Genomic DNA, 20,728 nt, shown 5'->3' with positions numbered 1-20,728 from the left:
CCCCTTAAGTTACTGACTCTGTCTGGGTTCATTTCTACACTCACTGGTTCCCCTCCCCTGAAGGTACTGACTCTGGCTGGGTTCAGTTCTACACTCACTGGTTCCCCTCCCCTGAAGGTACTGACTCTGGCTGGGTTCAGTTCTACACTCACTGGTTCCCCTCCCCTGAAGGTTCTGGCTCTGGCTGGGTTCAGTTCTACACTCACTGGTTCCCCTCCCCTGAAGGTACTGACTCTGGCTGGATTCAGTTCTACATTCACTGGTTCCCCTCCCCTGAAGGTACTGACTCTGGCTGGGTTCAGTTCTACACTCACTGATTCCCCTCCCCTGAAGGAGCTGACTCTGGCTGGGTTCAGTTCTACACTCACTGGCTCCCCTCCCCTGAAGGTGTTCACTCTGTCTGAGTTCTGTTCTACACTCACTGGTTCCCCTCCTCTGAAGGTACTGACTCTGGCTGGGTTCAGTTCTACACTCACTGGTTCCCCTCCCCTTAAGTTACTGACTCTGGCTGGGTTCAGTTCTACACTCACTGGTTCCCCTCCCCTGAAGGTACTGACTCTGGGTGGGTTCAGTTCTACACTCACTGGTTCCCCTCCCCTTAAGTTACTGACTCTGGCTGGGTTCAGTTCTACACTCACTGGTTCCCCTCCCCTTAAGTTACTGACTCTGGCTGGGTTCATTTCTACACTCACTGGTCCCCTCCCCTGAAGGTACTGACTCTGGCTGGGTTCAGTTCTACACTCACTGGTTCTCCTCCCCTGAAGGTACTGACTCTGGCTGGGTTCAGTTCTACACTCACTGGTTCCCCTCCCCTGAAGGTGCTGAATCTGGCTGGGTTCATTTCTACACTCACTGGTTCCCCTCCCCTGAAGGTACTGACTCTGGCTGGATTCAGTTCTACACTCACTGGTTCCCCTCCCCTGAAGGGGTTGACTCTGTCTGGGTTCAGTTCTACACTCACTGGTTCCCCTCCTCTGAAGGTACTGACTCTGGCTGGGTTCAGTTCTACACTCACTGGTTCCCCTCCCCTGAAGGTACTGACACTGGCTGGGTTCAGTTCTGCACTCACTGGTTCCTCTCCCCTGAATGTACTGACTCTGGCTGGGTTCAGTTCTACACTCACTGGTTCCACTCCCGTGAAGGTATTGACTCTGGCTGGGTTCAGTTCTACACTCACTGGTTCCCCTCCCCTGAAGGTACTGACTCTGGCTGGGTTCAGTTCTACACTCACTGGTTCCCCTCCCCTGAAGGTGCTGACTCTGGCTGGGTTCATTTCTACACTCACTGGTTCCCCTCCCCTGAAGGTACTGACACTGGCTGGGTTCAGTTCTGCACTCACTGGTTCCTCTCCCCTGAAGGTACTGACTCTGGCTGGGTTCAGTTCTACACTCACTGGTTCCCCTCCCCTGAAGGTACTGACTCTGGCTGGGTTCAGTTCTACACTCACTGATTCCCCTCCCCTTAAGTTACTGACTCTGGCTGGGTTCAGTTCTACACTCACTGGTTCCCCTCCCCTGAAGGTGTTGACTCTGTCTGGGTTCAGTTCTACACTCACTGGTTCCCTCCCCTTAAGTTACTGACTCTGGCTGGGTTCAGTTCTACACTCACTGGTTCACCTCCCCTTAAGTTACTGACTCTGGCTGGGTTAATTTCTAAACTCACTGGTTCCCCTCCCCTGAAGGTACTGACTCTGGCTGGGTTCAGTTCTACACTCACTGGTTCCCCTCCCCTGAAGGTACTGACTCTGGCTGGGTTCAGATCTACACTCACTGGTTCCCCTCCCCTGAAGGGGTTGACTCTGTCTGGGATCAGTTCTACACTCACTGGTTCCCCTCCTCTGAAGGTACTGACTCTGGCTGGGTTCAGTTCTACACTCACTGGTTCCCCTCCCCTTAAGTTACTGACTCTGGCTGGGTTCAGTTCTACACTCACTGGTTCCCCTCCCCTGAAGGTGTTGACTCTGTCTGGTTTCAGTTCTACACTCACTGGTTCCCCTCCCCTGAAGGTACTGACACTGGCTGGGTCCAGTTCTACACTCACTGGTTCTCCTCCCCTTAATTACTGACTCTGGCTGGGTTCAGTTCTACACTCACTGGCTCCCCTCCACTTAAGTTACTGACTCTGGCTGGGTTCATTTCTACACTCACTGGTTCCCCTACCCTGAAGGTACTGACTCTGGCTGGGTTCAGTTCTACACTCACTGGTTCCTCTCCCCTGAAGGTACTGGCTCTGGCTGGGTTCAGTTCTACATTCACTGGTTCCCCTCCCCTGAAGGTACTGACTCTGGCTGGGTTCAGTTCTACACTCACTGGTTCCCCTCCCCTGAAGGTACTGACTCTGGCTGGATTCAGTTCTACACTCACTGGATCCCCTCCCCTGAAGGTGTTGACTCTGTCTGGGTTCAGTTCTACACTCACTGGTTCCCCTCCTCTGATGGTACTGACTCTGGCTGTGTTCAGTTCTACACTCACTGGTTCCCCTCCCATAAAGTTACTGACTCTGGCTGGGTTCAGTTCTACACTCACTGGTTCCCCTCCCCTGAAGGTACTGACTCTGGCTGGGTTCAGTTCTACACTCACTGGTTCCCCTCCCCTGAAGGTACTGACTCTGGCTGGGTTCAGTTCTACACTCACTGGTTCCGCTCCCCTGAAGGTACTGACTCTGGCTGGGTTCAGTTCTACACTCACTGGTTCCCCTCCCTTGAAGGTGCTGACTTTGGCTGGGTTCATTTCTACACTCATTGGTTCCCCTCCCCTGAAGGTACTGACTCTGGCTGGATTCAGTTCTACACTCACTGGTTCCCCTCCCCTGAAGGTGTTGACTCTGTCTGGGTTCAGTTCTACACTCACTGGTTCCCCTCCCCTGAAGGTACTGACTCTGGCTGGGTTCAGTTCTACACTCACAGGTTCCCCTCCTCTGAAGGTACTGACTCTGGCTGGGTTCAGTTCTACACTCACTGGTTCCCCTCCCCTTAAGTTACTGACTCTGGCTGGATTCAGTTCTACACTCACTAATGCCCCTCCTCTGAAGGTACTGACACTGGCTGGGTTCAGTTCTACACTCACTGGTTCCTCTCCCCTGAAGGTACTGACTCTGGCTGGGTTTAGTTCTACACTCACTGGTTCCGCTCCCCTTAAGTTACTGACTCTGTCTGGGTTCAGTTCTACACTCACTGGTTCCCCTCCCCTTAAGTTACTGACTCTGGCTGGGTTCAGTTCTACACTCACTGGTTCCCCTCCCCTGAAGGTACTGACTCTGGCTGGGTTCATTTCTACACTCACTGGTTCCCCTCCCCTGAAGTTACTGACTCGGGCTGGATTCCGTTCTACACTCACTGGTTCCCCTCCCCTGAAGGTACTGACTCTGGCTGGATTCAGTTCTACACTCACTGGTTCCCCTCCCCTGAAGGTGTTGACTCTGTCTGGGTTCAGTTCTACACTCACTGGTTCCCCTCCTCTGAAGGTACTGACTCTGGCTGGGTTCAGTTCTACACTCACTGGTTCACCTCCCCTTAAGTTACTGACTCTGGCTGGGTTCAGTTCTACACTCACTAATTCCCCTCCTCTGAAGGTACTGACACTGGCTGGGTTCAGTTCTACACTCACTGGCTCTCCTCCCCTGAAGGTGTTGACTCTGGCTGGGTTCAGTTCTACACTCACTGGTTCCTCTCCCCTGAAGGTACTGACTCTGGCTGGGTTTAGTTCTACACTCACTGGTTCCGCTCCCCTTAAGTTACTGACTCTGGCTGGGTTCAGTTCTACACTCACTGGTTCCCCTCCCCTTAAGTTACTGACACTGGCTGGGTTCAGTTCTACACTCACTGGTTCCCCTCCCCTGAAGGTATTGACTCTGTCTGGGTTCAGTTCTACACTCACTGGTTCCCCTCCCCTGAAGGTACTGACACTGGCTGGGTTCAGTTCTACACTCACTGGTTCCCTCCCCTGAAGGTACTGACTCTGGCTGGGTTCAGTTCTACAGTCACTGGTTCCCCTCCCCTTAAGTTACTGACTCTGGCTGGGTTCAGTTCTGCACTCACTGTTTCCCCTCCCCTTAAGTTACTGACTCTGGCTGGGTTCATTTCTACACTCACTGGTTCCCCTCCCCTGAAGGTACTGACTCTGGCTGGGTTCAGTTCTACACTCACTGGTTCCTCTCCCCAGAAGGTACTGACTCTGTCTGGGTTCAGTTCTACACTCACTGGTTCCCCTCTCCTGAAGGTGCTGACTCTGGCTGGGTTAATCTCTACACTCACTGGTTCCCCTCCCCTGAAGGTACTGACTCTGGCTGGATTCAGTTCTACACTCACTGGTTCCCCTCCCCTGAAGGTGTTCACTCTAGCTGGGTTCATTTCTACACTCACTGGTTCCCCTCCCATGAAGGTACTGACACTGGCTGGGTTCAGTTCTCCACTCACTGGTTCCCCTCCCCTGAAGGTACTGACTCTGACTGGGTTCAGTTCTACACTCACTGGTTCGCCTCCCCTGAAGGTACTGACTCTGGCTGGGTTCAGTTCTACAATCATTGGTTCCCCTCCCCTGAAGGTGTTGACTCTGGCTGGGTTCATTTCTACACTCACTGGTTCCCCTCCCCTGAAGGTACTGACACTGGATGGGTTCAGTTCTATACTCACTGGTTCCCCTCCCCTGAAGGTACTGACTCTGGATGGGTTCAGATCTACACTCACTGGTTCCCCTCCCCTGAAGGTACTGACTCTGGCTGGATTCAGTTCTACACTCACTGGTTCCCCTCCCCTGAAGGTGTTGACTCTGGCTGGTTTCATTTCTACACTCACTGGTTCCCCTCCCCTGAAGGTACTGACTCTGGCTGGATTCAGTTCTACACTCACTGGTTCCCCTCCCCTGAAGGGGTTGACTCTGTCTGGGTTCAGTTCTACACTCACTGGTACCCCTCCCCTGAAGGTACTGACACTGGCTGGGTCCAGTTCTACACTCACTGGTTCACCTCCCCTTAAGTTACTGACTCTGGCTGGGTTCAGTTCTACACTCACTGGTTCCCTTCCCCTTAAGTTACTGACTCTGTCTGGGTTCATTTCTACACTCACTGGTTCCCCTCCCCTGAAGGTACTGACTCTGGCTGGGTTCAGTTCTACACTCACTGGTTCCCCTCCCCTGAAGGTACTGACTCTGGCTGGGTTCAGTTCTACACTCACTGGTTCCCCTCCCCTGAAGGTTCTGGCTCTGGCTGGGTTCAGTTCTACACTCACTGGTTCCCCTCCCCTGAAGGTACTGACTCTGGCTGGATTCAGTTCTACATTCACTGGTTCCCCTCCCCTGAAGGTACTGACTCTGGCTGGGTTCAGTTCTACACTCACTGATTCCCCTCCCCTGAAGGAGCTGACTCTGGCTGGGTTCAGTTCTACACTCACTGGCTCCCCTCCCCTGAAGGTGTTCACTCTGTCTGAGTTCTGTTCTACACTCACTGGTTCCCCTCCTCTGAAGGTACTGACTCTGGCTGGGTTCAGTTCTACACTCACTGGTTCCCCTCCCCTTAAGTTACTGACTCTGGCTGGGTTCAGTTCTACACTCACTGGTTCCCCTCCCCTGAAGGTACTGACTCTGGCTGGGTTCAGTTCTACACTCACTGGTTCCCCTCCCCTTAAGTTACTGACTCTGGCTGGGTTCAGTTCTACACTCACTGGTTCCCCTCCCCTTAAGTTACTGACTCTGGCTGGGTTCATTTCTACACTCACTGGTCCCCTCCCCTGAAGGTACTGACTCTGGCTGGGTTCAGTTCTACACTCACTGGTTCTCCTCCCCTGAAGGTACTGACTCTGGCTGGGTTCAGTTCTACACTCACTGGTTCCCCTCCCCTGAAGGTGCTGAATCTGGCTGGGTTCATTTCTACACTCACTGGTTGCCCTCCCCTGAAGGTACTGACTCTGGCTGGATTCAGTTCTACACTCACTGGTTCCCCTCCCCTGAAGGGGTTGACTCTGTCTGGGTTCAGTTCTACACTCACTGGTTCCCCTCCTCTGAAGGTACTGACTCTGGCTGGGTTCAGTTCTACACTCACTGGTTCCCCTCCCCTGAAGGTACTGACACTGGCTGGGTTCAGTTCTGCACTCACTGGTTCCTCTCCCCTGAATGTACTGACTCTGGCTGGGTTCAGTTCTACACTCACTGGTTCCACTCCCCTGAAGGTATTGACTCTGGCTGGGTTCAGTTCTACACTCACTGGTTCCCCTCCCCTGAAGGTACTGACTCTGGCTGGGTTCAGTTCTACACTCACTGGTTCCCCTCCCCTGAAGGTGCTGACTCTGGCTGGGTTCATTTCTACACTCACTGGTTCCCCTCCCCTGAAGGTACTGACACTGGCTGGGTTCAGTTCTGCACTCACTGGTTCCTCTCCCCTGAAGGTACTGACTCTGGCTGGGTTCAGTTCTACACTCACTGGTTCCCCTCCCCTGAAGGTACTGACACTGGCTGGGTTCAGTTCTACACTCACTGGTTCCGCTCCCCTTAAGTTACTGACTCTGGCTGGGTTCAGTTCTACACTCACTGGTTCCCCTCCCCTTAAGTTACTGACTCTGGCTGGGTTCAGTTCTACACTCACTGGTTACCCTCCCCTGAAGGTGTTGACTCTGGCTGGGTTCATTTCTACACTCACTGGTTCCCCACCCCTGAAGGTACTGACTCTGGCTGGGTTCAGTTCTACACTCACTGGTTCCCCTCCCCTGAAGTTACTGACTCTGGCAGGGTTCAGTTCTGCACTCACTGGTTCCCGTCCCCTGAAGGTGCTGAATCTGGCTGGGTTCATTCCTACACTCACTGGTTCCCTTCCCCTGAAGGTACTGACTCTGGCTGGATTCAGTTCTACACTCACTGGTTCCCCTCCCCTGAAGGTGTTGACTCTGGCTGGGTTCATTTCTACACTCACTGGTTCCCCTCCCCTGAAGTTCCTGACTCTGGCTGGGTTCAGTTCTACACTCACTGGTTCCCCTCCCCTTAAGTTACTGTCTCTGGCTGGGTTCATTTCTACACTCACTGGTTCCCCTCCCCTGAAGGTACTGACTCTGGCTGGGTTCAGTTCTACACTCACTGGTTCCTCTCCCCAGAAGGTACTGACTCTGTCTGGGTTCAGTTCTACACTCACTGGTTCCCCTCCCCTGAAGGTGCTGACTCTGGCTGGGTTAATCTCTACACTCACTGGTTCCCCTCCCCTGAAGGTACTGACTCTGGCTGGATTCAGTTCTACACTCACTGGTTCCCCTCCCCTGAAGGTGTTGACTCTAGCTGGGTTCATTTCTACACTCACTGGTTCCCCTCCCATGAAGGTACTGACACTGGCTGGGTTCAGTTCTCCACTCACTGGTTCCCCTCCCCTGAAGGTACTGACTCTGACTGGGTTCAGTTCTACACTCACTGGTTCGCCTCCCCTGAAGGTACTGACTCTGGCTGGGTTCAGTTCTACAATCATTGGTTCCCCTCCCCTGAAGGTGTTGACTCTGGCTGGGTTCATTTCTACACTCACTGGTTCCCCTCCCCTGAAGGTACTGACACTGGATGGGTTCAGTTCTATACTCACTGGTTCCCCTCCCCTGAAGGTACTGACTCTGGCTGGGTTCAGATCTACACTCACTGGTTCCCCTCCCCTGAAGGTACTGACTCTGGCTGGATTCAGTTCTACACTCACTGGTTCCCCTCCCCTGAAGGTGTTGACTCTGGCTGGTTTCATTTCTACACTCACTGGTTCCCCTCCCCTGAAGGTACTGACTCTGGCTGGATTCAGTTCTACACTCACTGGTTCCCCTCCCCTGAAGGGGTTGACTCTGTCTGGGTTCAGTTCTACACTCACTGGTTCCCCTCCCCTGAAGGTACTGACACTGGCTGGGTCCAGTTCTACACTCACTGGTTCACCTCCCCTTAAGTTACTGACTCTGGCTGGGTTCAGTTCTACACTCACTGGTTCCCCTCCCCTTAAGTTACTGACTCTGTCTGGGTTCATTTCTACACTCACTGGTTCCCCTCCCCTGAAGGTACTGACTCTGGCTGGGTTCAGTTCTACACTCACTGGTTCCCCTCCCCTGAAGGTACTGACTCTGGCTGGGTTCAGTTCTACACTCACTGGTTCCCCTCCCCTGAAGGTTCTGGCTCTGGCTGGGTTCAGTTCTACACTCACTGGTTCCCCTCCCCTGAAGGTACTGACTCTGGCTGGATTCAGTTCTACATTCACTGGTTCCCCTCCCCTGAAGGTACTGACTCTGGCTGGGTTCAGTTCTACACTCACTGATTCCCCTCCCCTGAAGGAGCTGACTCTGGCTGGATTCAGTTCTACACTCACTGGTTCCCCTCCCCTGAAGGTGTTCACTCTGTCTGAGTTCTGTTCTACACTCACTGGTTCCCCTCCTCTGAAGGTACTGACTCTGGCTGGGTTCAGTTCTACACTCACTGGTTCCCCTCCCCTTAAGTTACTGACTCTGGCTGGGTTCAGTTCTACACTCACTGGTTCCCCTCCCCTGAAGGTACTGACTCTGGCTGGGTTCAGTTCTACACTCACTGGTTCCCCTCCCCTTAAGTTACTGACTCTGGCTGGGTTCAGTTCTACACTCACTGGTTCCCCTCCCCTTAAGTTACTGACTCTGGCTGGGTTCATTTCTACACTCACTGGTCCCCTCCCCTGAAGGTACTGACTCTGGCTGGGTTCAGTTCTACACTCACTGGTTCTCCTCCCCTGAAGGTACTGACTCTGGCTGGGTTCAGTTCTACACTCACTGGTTCCCCTCCCCTGAAGGTGCTGACTCTGGCTGGGTTCATTTCTACACTCACTGGTTCCCCTCCCCTGAAGGTACTGACTCTGGCTGGATTCAGTTCTACACTCACTGGTTCCCCTCCCCTGAAGGGGTTGACTCTGTCTGGGTTCAGTTCTACACTCACTGGTTCCCCTCCTCTGAAGGTACTGACTCTGGCTGGGTTCAGTTCTACACTCACTGGTTCCCCTCCCCTGAAGGTACTGACACTGGCTGGGTTCAGTTCTGCACTCACTGGTTCCTCTCCCCTGAATGTACTGACTCTGGCTGGGTTCAGTTCTACACTCACTGGTTCCACTCCCCTGAAGGTATTGACTCTGGCTGGGTTCAGTTCTACACTCACTGGTTCCCCTCCCCTGAAGGTACTGACTCTGGCTGGGTTCAGTTCTACACTCACTGGTTCCCCTCCCCTGAAGGTGCTGACTCTGGCTGGGTTCATTTCTACACTCACTGGTTCCCCTCCCCTGAAGGTACTGACACTGGCTGGGTTCAGTTCTGCACTCACTGGTTCCTCTCCCCTGAAGGTACTGACTCTGGCTGGGTTCAGTTCTACACTCACTGGTTCCCCTCCCCTGAAGGTACTGACACTGGTTGGGTTCAGTTCTACACTCACTGGTTCCGCTCCCCTTAAGTTACTGACTCTGGCTGGGTTCAGTTCTACACTCACTGGTTCCCCTCCCCTTAAGTTACTGACTCTGGCTGGGTTCAGTTCTACACTCACTGGTTACCCTCCCCTGAAGGTGTTGACTCTGGCTGGGTTCATTTCTACACTCACTGGTTCCCCACCCCTGAAGGTACTGACTCTGGCTGGGTTCAGTTCTACACTCACTGGTTCCCCTCCCCTGAAGTTACTGACTCTGGCAGGGTTCAGTTCTGCACTCACTGGTTCCCGTCCCCTGAAGGTGCTGAATCTGGCTGGGTTCATTTCTACACTCACTGGTTCCCTTCCCCTGAAGGTACTGACTCTGGCTGGATTCAGTTCTACACTCACTGGTTCCCCTCCCCTGAAGGTGTTGACTCTGGCTGGGTTCATTTCTACACTCACTGGTTCCCCTCCCCTGAAGTTACTGACTCTGGCTGGGTTCAGTTCTACACTCACTGGTTCCCCTCCCCTTAAGTTACTGTCTCTGGCTGGGTTCATTTCTACACTCACTGGTTCCCCTCTCCTGAAGGTACTGACTCTGGCTGGGTTCAGTTCTACACTCACTGGTTCCCCTCCCCTGAAGGTACTGACTCTGGCTGGGTTCAGTTCTACATTCACTGGTTCCCCTCCCCTGAAGGTGCTGACTCTGGCTGGGTTCAGTTCTACACTCACTGGTTCCCCTCCCCTGAAGGTACTGACTCTGGCTGGGTTCAGTTCTACATTCACTGGTTCCCCTCCCCAGAAGTTACTGACTCTGTCTGGGTTCAGTTCTTCACTCACTGGTTCCCCTCCCCTGAAGGTGCTGACTCTGGCTGGGTTAATTTCTACACTCACTAGTTCCCCTCCCCTGAAGGTACTGACTCTGGCTGGATTCAGTTCTACACTCACTGGTTCCCCTCCCCTGAAGGTGTTGACTCTAGCTGGGTTCATTTCTACACTCACTGGTTCCCCTCCCATGAAGGTACTGACACTGGCTGGGTTCAGTTCTCCACTCACTGGTTCCCCTCCCCTGAAGGTACTGACTCTGACTGGGTTCAGTTCTACACTCACTGGTTCCCCTCCCCTGAAGGTACTGACTCTGGCTGGGTTCAGTTCTACACTCACTGGTTCCCCTCCCCTGAAGGTGTTGACTCTGGCTGGGTTCATTTCTACACTCACTGGTTCCCCTCCCCTGAAGGTACTGACACTGGCTGGGTTCAGTTCTATACTCACTGGTTCCCTTCCCCTGAAGGTACTGACTCTGGCTGGGTTCAGATCTACACTCACTGGTTCCCCTCCCCTTAAGTTACTGACTCTGGCTGGGTTCATTTCTGCACTCACTGGTTCCCCTCCCCTGAAGGTACTGACTCTGGCTGGGTTTAGTTCTACACTCACTGGTTCCCCTCCCCTGAAGTTACTGACTGTGGCTGGGTTCAGTTCTGCACTCACTGGTTCCCGTCCCCTGAAGGTGCTGACTCTGGCTGGGTTCATTTCTACACTCACTGGTTCCCCTCCCCTGAAGGTACTGACTCTGGCTGGATTCAGTTCTACACTCACTGGTTCCCCTCCCCTGAAGGTGTTGACTCTGGCTGGGTTCATTTCTACACTCACTGGTTCCCCTCCCCTGAAGGTACTGACTCTGGCTGGGTTCAGTTCTACACTCACTGGTTCCCCTCCCCTGCAGCTACTGACTCTGGCTGGGTTCAGTTCTACACTCACTGGTTCCCCTCCCCTGAAGGTGCTGACTCTGGCTGGGTTCATTTCTACACTCACTGGTTCCCCTCCCCTGAAGGTACTGACTCTGGCTGGATTCAGTTCTACACTCACTGGTTCCCCTCCCCTGAAGGGGTTGACTCTGTCTGGGTTCAGTTCTACACTCACTGGTTCCCCTCCCCTGAAGGTACTGACACTGGCTGGGTCCAGTTCTACACTCACTGGTTCCCCTCCCCTTAAGTTACTGACTCTGGCTGGGTTCAGTTCTATACTCACTGGTTCCCCTCCCCTTAAGTTATGACTCTGGCTGGGTTCATTTCTACACTCACTGGTTCCCCTCCCCTGAAGGTGTTCACTCTGTCTGGGTTCTGTTCTACACTCACTGGTTCCCCTCCTCTGAAGGTACTGACTCTGGCTGGGTTCAGTTCTACACTCACTGGTTCCCCTCCCCTTAAGTTACTGACTCTGGCTGGGTTCAGTTCTACACTCACTGGTTCCCCTCCCCTGAAGGTACTGACTCTGGCTGGATTCAGTTCGACACTCACTGGTTCCCCTCCCCTGAAGGGGTTGACTCTGTCTGGGTTCAGTTCTACACTCACTGGTTCCCCTCCCCTGAAGGTACTGACACTGGCTGGGTCCAGTTCTACACTCACTGGTTCCCCTCCCCTTAAGTTACTGACTCTGGCTGGGTTCAGTTCTACACTCACTGGTTCCCCTCCCCTTAAGTTACTGACTCTGGCTGGGTTCATTTCTACATTCACTGGTTCCCCTCCCCTGAAGGTGTTCACTCTGTCTGGGTTCTGTTCTACACTCACTGGTTCCCCTCCTCTGAAGGTACTGACTCTGGCTGGGTTCAGTTCAACACTCACTGGTTCCCCTCCCCTTAAGTTACTGACACTGGCTGGGTTCAGTTCTACACTCTCTGGTTCCCCTCCCCTTAAGTTACTGACTCTGGCTGGGTTCAGTTCTACACTCACTGGTTCCCCTCCCCTTAAGTTACTGACTCTGGCTGGGTTCATTTCTACACTCACTGGTTCCCCTCCCCTGAAGGTACTGACTCTGGCTGGGTTCAGTTCTACACTCACTGGTTCTCCTCGCCTGAAGGTACTGACTCTGGCTGGGTTCAGTTCTACACTCACTGGTTCCCCTCCCCTTAAGATACTGACTCTGGCTGGGTTCAGTTCTACACTCAGTGGTTCCCCTCCCCTGATGGTGTTGTCTCTGTCTGGGTTCAGTTCTACACTCACTGGTTCCCCTCCCCTGAAGGTACTGACTCTGGCTGGGTTCATTTCTACACTCACTGGTTCCCCTCCCCTGAAGGTACTGACTCTGGCTGGATTCAGTTCTACATTCACTGGTTCCCCTCCCCTGAATGTACTGACTCTGGCTGGGTTCAGTTCTACACTCACTGGTTCCCCTCGCCTGAAGGTGCTGACTCTGGCTGGGTTCATTTCTACACTCACTGGTTCCCCTCCCCTTAAGTTACTGACTCTGGCTGGGTTCAGTTCTACACTCACTGGTTCCCCTCCCCTGAAGTTACTGACTTTGGCTGGGTTCATTTCTACACTCACTGGTTGCCCTCCCCTGAAGCTACTGACTCTGGCAGGGTTCAGTTCTGCACTCACTGGTTCCCGTCCCCTGAAGGTGCTGACTCTGGCTGGGTTCCGTTCTACACTCACTGGTTCCCCTCCCCTGAAGGTACTGACTCTGGCTGGGTTCAGTTCTACACTCACTGGTTCCCCTCCCCTGAAGGTACTGACTCTGGCTGGATTCAGTTCTACACTCACTGGATCCCCTCCCCTGAAGGTGTTGACTCTGTCTGGGTTCAGTTCTACACTCACTGGTTCCCCTCCTCTGATGGTACTGACTCTGGCTGGGTTCAGTTCTACACTCACTGGTTCCCCTCCCATAAAGTTACTGACTCTGGCTGGGTTCAGTTCTACACTCACTGGTTCCCATCCCCTGAAGGTACTGACTCTGGCTGGGTTCAGTTCTACACTCACTGGTTCCCCTCCCCTGAAGGTACTGACTCTGGCTGGGTTCAGTTCTACACTCACTGGTTCCGCTCCCCTGAAGGTACTGACTCTGGCTGGGTTCAGTTCTACACTCACTGGTTCCCCTCCCCTGAAGGTGCTGACTTTGGCTGGGTTCATTTCTACACTCATTGGTTCCCCTCCCCTGAAGGTACTGACTCTGGCTGGATTCAGTTCTACACTCACTGGTTCCCCTCCCCTGAAGGTGTTGACTCTGTCTGGGTTCAGTTCTACACTCACTGGTTCCCCTCCCCTGAAGGTACTGACTCTGGCTGGGTTCAGTTCTACACTCACAGGTTCCCCTCCTCTGAAGGTACTGACTCTGGCTGGGTTCAGTTCTACACTCACTGGTTCCCCTCCCCTTAAGTTACTGACTCTGGCTGGATTCAGTTCTACACTCACTAATGCCCCTCCTCTGAAGGTACTGACACTGGCTGGGTGCAGTTCTACACTCACTGGTTCCTCTCCCCTGAAGGTACTGACTCTGGCTGGGTTTAGTTCTACACTCACTGGTTCCGCTCCCCTTAAGTTACTGACTCTGTCTGGGTTCAGTTCTACACTCACTGGTTCCCCTCCCCTTAAGTTACTGACTCTGGCTGGGTTCAGTTCTACACTCACTGGTTCCCCTCCCCTGAAGGTACTGACTCTGGCTGGGTTCATTTCTACACTCACTGGTTCCCCTCCCCTGGAGTAACTGACTCGGGCTGGATTCCGTTCTACACTCACTGGTTCCCCTCCCCTGAAGGTACTGACTCTGGCTGGATTCAGTTCTACACTCACTGGTTCCCCTCCCCTGAAGATGTTGACTCTGTCTGGGTTCAGTTCTACACTCACTGGTTCCCCTCCTCTGAAGGTACTGACTCTGGCTGGGTTCAGTTCTACACTCACTGGTTCACCTCCCCTTAAGTTACTGACTCTGGCTGGGTTCAGTTCTACACTCACTAATTCCCCTCCTCTGAAGGTACTGACACTGGCTGGGTTCAGTTCTACACTCACTGGCTCTCCTCCCCTGAAGGTGTTGACTCTGGCTGGGTTCAGTTCTACACTCACTGGTTCCTCTCCCCTGAAGGTACTGACTCTGGCTGGGTTTAGTTCTACACTCACTGGTTCCGCTCCCCTTAAGTTACTGACTCTGGCTGGGTTCAGTTCTACACTCACTGGTTCCCCTCCCCTTAAGTTACTGACTCTGGCTGGGTTCAGTTCTACACTCACTGGTTCCCCTCCCCTGAAGGTGTTGACTCTGTCTGGGTTCAGTTCTACACTCACTGGTTCCCCTCCCCTGAAGGTACTGACACTGGCTGGGTTCAGTTCTACACTCACTGGTTCCCTCCCCTGAAGGTACTGACTCTGGCTGGGTTCAGTTCTACAGTCACTGGTTCCCCTCCCCTTAAGTTACTGACTCTGGCTGGGTTCAGTTCTGCACTCACTGTTTCCCCTCCCCTTAAGTTACTGACTCTGGCTGGGTTCATTTCTACACTCACTGGTTCCCCTCCCCTGAAGGTACTGACTCTGGCTGGGTTCAGTTCTACACTCACTGGTTCCTCTCCCCAGAAGGTACTGACTCTGTCTGGGTTCAGTTCTACACTCACTGGTTCCCCTCCCCTGAAGGTGCTGACTCTGGCTGGGTTAATCTCTACACTCACTGGTTCCCCTCCCCTGAAGGTACTGACTCTGGCTGGATTCAGTTCTACACTCACTGGTTCCCCTCCCCTGAAGGTGTTGACTCTAGCTGGGTTCATTTCTACACTCACTGGTTCCCCTCCCATGAAGGTACTGACACTGGCTGGGTTCAGTTCTCCACTCACTGGTTCCCCTCCCCTGAAGGTACTGACTCTGACTGGGTTCAGTTCTACACTCACTGGTTCGCCTCCCCTGAAGGTACTGACTCTGGCTGGGTTCAGTTCTACAATCATTGGTTCCCCTCCCCTGAAGGTGTTGACTCTGGCTGGGTTCATTTCTACACTCACTGGTTCCCCTCCCCTGAAGGTACTGACACTGGATGGGTTCAGTTCTATACTCACTGGTTCCCCTCCCCTGAAGGTACTGACTCTGGCTGGGTTCAGATCTACACTCACTGGTTCCCCTCCCCTGAAGGTACTGACTCTGGCTGGATTCAGTTCTACACTCACTGGTTCCCCTCCCCTGAAGGTGTTGACTCTGGCTGGTTTCATTTCTACACTCACTGGTTCCCCTCCCCTGAAGGTACTGACTCTGGCTGGATTCAGTTCTACACTCACTGGTTCCCCTCCCCTGAAGGGGTTGACTCTGTCTGGGTTCAGTTCTACACTCACTGGTACCCCTCCCCTGAAGGTACTGACACTGGCTGGGTCCAGTTCTACACTCACTGGTTCACCTCCCCTTAAGTTACTGACTCTGGCTGGGTTCAGTTCTACACTCACTGGTTCCCCTCCCCTTAAGTTACTGACTCTGTCTGGGTTCATTTCTACACTAACTGGTTCCCCTCCCCTGAAGGTACTGACTCTGGCTGGGTTCAGTTCTACACTCACTGGTTCCCCTCCCCTGAAGGTACTGACTCTGGCTGGGTTCAGTTCTACACTCACTGGTTCCCCTCCCCTGAAGGTTCTGGCTCTGGCTGGGTTCAGTTCTACACTCACTGGTTCCCCTCCCCTGAAGGTACTGACTCTGGCTGGATTCAGTTCTACATTCACTGGTTCCCCTCCCCTGAAGGTACTGACTCTGGCTGGGTTCAGTTCTACACTCACTGATTCCCCTCCCCTGAAGGAGCTGACTCTGGCTGGGTTCAGTTCTACACTCACTGGCTCCCCTCCCCTGAAGGTGTTCACTCTGTCTGAGTTCTGTTCTACACTCACTGGTTCCCCTCCTCTGAAGGTACTGACTCTGGCTGGGTTCAGTTCTACACTCACTGGTTCCCCTCCCCTTAAGTTACTGACTCTGGCTGGGTTCAGTTCTACACTCACTGGTTCCCCTCCCCTGAAGGTACTGACTCTGGCTGGGTTCAGTTCTACACTCACTAGTTCCCCTCCCCTTAAGTTACTGACTCTGGCTGGGTTCAGTTCTACACTCACTGGTTCCCCTCCCCTTAAGTTACTGACTCTGGCTGGGTTCATTTCTACACTCACTGGTCCCCTCCCCTGAAGGTACTGACTCTGGCTGGGTTCAGTTCTACACTCACTGGTTCTCCTCCCCTGAAGGTACTGACTCTGGCTGGGTTCAGTTCTACACTCACTGGTTCCCCTCCCCTGAAGGTGCTGAATCTGGCTGGGTTCATTTCTACACTCACTGGTTCCCCTCCCCTGAAGGTACTGACTCTGGCTGGATTCAGTTCTACACTCACTGGTTTCCCTCCCCTGAAGGGGTTGACTCTGTCTGGGTTCAGTTCTACACTCACTGGTTCCCCTCCTCTGAAGGTATTGACTCTGGCTGGGTTCAGTTCTAAACTCACTAGTTCCCCTCCCCTGAAGGTACTGACACTGGCTGGGTTCAGTTCTGCACTCACTGGTTCCTCTCCCCTGAATGTACTGACTCTGGCTGGGTTCAGTTCTACACTCACTGGTTCCACTCCCCTGAAGGTATTGACTCTGGCTGGGTTCAGTTCTACACTCACTGGTTCCCCTCCCCTGAAGGTACTGACTCTGGCTGGGTTCAGTTCTACACTCACTGGTTCCCCTCCCCTGAAGGTGCTGACTCTGGCTGGGTTCATTTCTATACTCACTGGTTCCCCTCCCCTGAAGGTACTGACACTGGCTGGGTTCAGTTCTGCACTCACTGGTTCCTCTCCCCTGAAGGTACTGACTCTGGCTGGGTTCAGTTCTACACTCACTGGTTCCCCTCCCCTGAAGGTACTGACTCTGGCTGGGTTCAGTTCTACACTCACTGATTCCCCTCCCCTTAAGTTACTGACTCTGGCTGGGTTCAGTTCTACACTCACTGGTTCCCCTCCCCTGAAGGTGTTGACTCTGTCTGGGTTCAGTTCTACACTCACTGGTTCCCTCCCCTTAAGTTACTGACTCTGGCTGGGTTCAGTTCTACACTCACTGGTTCCCCTCCCCTTAAGTTACTGACTCTGGCTGGGTTAATTTCTAAACTCACTGGTTCCCCTCCCCTGAAGGTACTGACTCTGGCTGGGTTCAGTTCTACACTCACTGGTTCCCCTCCCCTGAAGGTACTGACTCTGGCTGGGTTCAGATCTACACTCACTGGTTCCCCTCCCCTGAAGGGGTTGACTCTGTCTGGGATCAGTTCTACACTCACTGGTTCCCCTCCTCTGAAGGTACTGACTCTGGCTGGGTTCAGTTCTACACTCACTGGTTCCCCTCCCCTTAAGTTACTGACTCTGGCTGGGTTCAGTTCTACACTCACTGGTTCCCCTCCCCTGAAGGTGTTGACTCTGTCTGGTTTCAGTTCTACACTCACTGGTTCCCCTCCCCTGAAGGTACTGACACTGGCTGGGTCCAGTTCTACACTCACTGGTTCTCCTCCCCTTAATTACTGACTCTGGCTGGGTTCAGTTCTACACTCACTGGCTCCCCTCCACTTAAGTTACTGACTCTGGCTGGGTTCATTTCTACACTCACTGGTTCCCCTACCCTGAAGGTACTGACTCTGGCTGGGTTCAGTTCTACACTCACTGGTTCCTCTCCCCTGAAGGTACTGGCTCTGGCTGGGTTCAGTTCTACATTCACTGGTTCCCCTCCCCTGAAGGTACTGACTCTGGCTGGGTTCAGTTCTACACTCACTGGTTCCCCTCCCCTGAAGGTACTGACTCTGGCTGGATTCAGTTCTACACTCACTGGATCCCCTCCCCTGAAGGTGTTGACTCTGTCTGGGTTCAGTTCTACACTCACTGGTTCCCCTCCTCTGATGGTACTGACTCTGGCTGGGTTCAGTTCTACACTCACTGGTTCCCCTCCCATAAAGTTACTGACTCTGGCTGGGTTCAGTTCTACACTCACTGGTTCCCCTCCCCTGAAGGTACTGACTCTGGCTGGGTTCAGTTCTACACTCACTGGTTCCCCTCCCCTGAAGGTACTGACTCTGGCTGGGTTCAGTTCTACACTCACTGGTTCCGCTCCCCTGAAGGTACTGACTCTGGCTGGGTTCAGTTCTACACTCACTGGTTCCCCTCCCCTGAAGGTGCTGACTTTGGCTGGGTTCATTTCTACACTCATTGGTTCCCCTCCCCTGAAGGTACTGACTCTGGCTGGATTCAGTTCTACACTCACTGGTTCCCCTCCCCTGAAGGTGTTGACTCTGTCTGGGTTCAGTTCTACACTCACTGGTTCGCCTCCCCTGAAGGTACTGACTCTGGCTGGGTTCAGTTCTACACTCACAGGTTCCCCTCCTCTGAAGGTACTGACTCTGGCTGGGTTCAGTTCTACACTCACTGGTTCCCCTCCCCTTAAGTTACTGACTCTGGCTGGATTCAGTTCTACACTCACTAATGCCCCTCCTCTGAAGGTACTGACACTGGCTGGGTTCAGTTCTACACTCACTGGTTCCTCTCCCCTGAAGGTACTGACTCTGGCTGGGTTTAGTTCTACACTCACTGGTTCCGCTCCCCTTAAGTTACTGACTCTGTCTGGGTTCAGTTCTACACTCAGTGGTTCCCCTCCCCTTAAGTTGCTGACTCTGGCTGGGTTCAGTTCTACACTCACTGGTTCCCCTCCCCTGAAGGTACTGACTCTGGCTGGGTTCATTTCTACACTCACTGGTTCCCCTCCCCTGAAGTTACTGACTCGGGCTGGATTCCGTTCTACACTCACTGGTTCCCCTCCCCTGAAGGTACTGACTCTGGCTGGATTCAGTTCTACACTCACTGGTTCCCCTCCCCTGAAGGTGTTGACTCTGTCTGGGTTCAGTTCTACACTCACTGGTTCCCCTCCTCTGAAGGTACTGACTCTGGCTGGGTTCAGTTCTACACTCACTGGTTCACCTCCCCTTAAGTTACTGACTCTGGCTGGGTTCAGTTCTACACTCACTGGTTCTCCTCCCCTGAAGGTACTGACTCTGGCTGGGTTCAGTTCTACACTCACTGGTTCCCCTCCCCTGAAGGTGCTGAATCTGGCTGGGTTCATTTCTACACTCACTGGTTCGCCTCCCCTGAAGGTACTGACTCTGGCTGGATTCAGTTCTACACTCACTGGTTTCCCTCCCCTGAAGGGGTTGACTCTGTCTGGGTTCAGTTCTACACTCACTGGTTCCCCTCCTCTGAAGGTATTGACTCTGGCTGGGTTCAGTTCTAAACTCACTAGTTCCCCTCCCCTGAAGGTACTGACACTGGCTGGGTTCAGTTCTGCACTCACTGGTTCCTCTCCCCTGAATGTACTGACTCTGGCTGGGTTCAGTTCTACACTCACTGGTTCCACTCCCCTGAAGGTATTGACTCTGGCTGGGTTCAGTTCTACACTCACTGGTTCCCCTCCCCTGAAGGTACTGACTCTGGCTGGGTTCAGTTCTACACTCACTGGTTCCCCTCCCCTGAAGGTGCTGACTCTGGCTGGGTTCATTTCTACACTCACTGGTTCCCCTCCCCTGAAGGTACTGACACTGGCTGGGTTCAGTTCTGCACTCACTGGTTCCTCTCCCCTGAAGGTACTGACTCTGGCTGGGTTCAGTTCTACACCCACTGGTTCCCCTCCCCTGAAGGTACTGACTCTGGCTGGGTTCAGTTCTACACTCACTGATTCCCCTCCCCTTAAGTTACTGACTCTGGCTGGGTTCAGTTCTACACTCACTGGTTCCCCTCCCCTGAAGGTGTTGACTCTGTCTGGGTTCAGTTCTACACTCACTGGTTCCCTCCCCTTAAGTTACTGACTCTGGCTGGGTTCAGTTCTACACTCACTGGTTCCCCTCCCCTTAAGTTACTGACTCTGGCTGGGTTAATTTCTAAACTCACTGGTTCCCCTCCCCTGAAGGTACTGACTCTGGCTGGGTTCAGTTCTACACTCACTGGTTCCCCTCCCCTGAAGGTACTGACTCTGGCTGGGTTCAGATCTACACTCACTGGTTCCCCTCCCCTGAAGGGGTTGACTCTGTCTGGGATCAGTTCTACACTCACTGGTTCCCCTCCTCTGAAGGTACTGACTCTGGCTGGGTTCAGTTCTACACTCACTGGTTCCCCTCCCCTTAAGTTACTGACTCTGGCTGGGTTCAGTTCTACACTCACTGGTTCCCCTCCCCTGAAGGTGTTGACTCTGTCTGGTTTCAGTTCTACACTCACTGGTTCCCCTCCCCTGAAGGTACTGACACTGGCTGGGTCCAGTTCTACACTCACTGGTTCTCCTCCCCTTAATTACTGACTCTGGCTGGGTTCAGTTCTACACTCACTGGCTCCCCTCCACTTAAGTTACTGACTCTGGCTGGGTTCATTTCTACACTCACTGGTTCCCCTACCCTGAAGGTACTGACTCTGGCTGGGTTCAGTTCTACACTCACTGGTTCCTCTCCCCTGAAGGTACTGGCTCTGGCTGGGTTCAGTTCTACATTCACTGGTTCCCCTCCCCTGAAGGTACTGACTCTGGCTGGGTTCAGTTCTACACTCACTGATTCCCCTCCCCTGAAGGTACTGACTCTGGCTGGATTCAGTTCTACACTCACTGGATCCCCTCCCCT

The sequence above is a fragment of the Pristiophorus japonicus genome, unplaced genomic scaffold (genome assembly GCF_044704955.1).
Source record: "Pristiophorus japonicus isolate sPriJap1 unplaced genomic scaffold, sPriJap1.hap1 HAP1_SCAFFOLD_71, whole genome shotgun sequence".
NCBI lineage: Eukaryota > Metazoa > Chordata > Chondrichthyes > Pristiophoridae > Pristiophorus > Pristiophorus japonicus.
The sequence above is the reverse complement of the archived record's forward strand: the minus strand, read 5'-3'. Positions refer to the sequence as shown.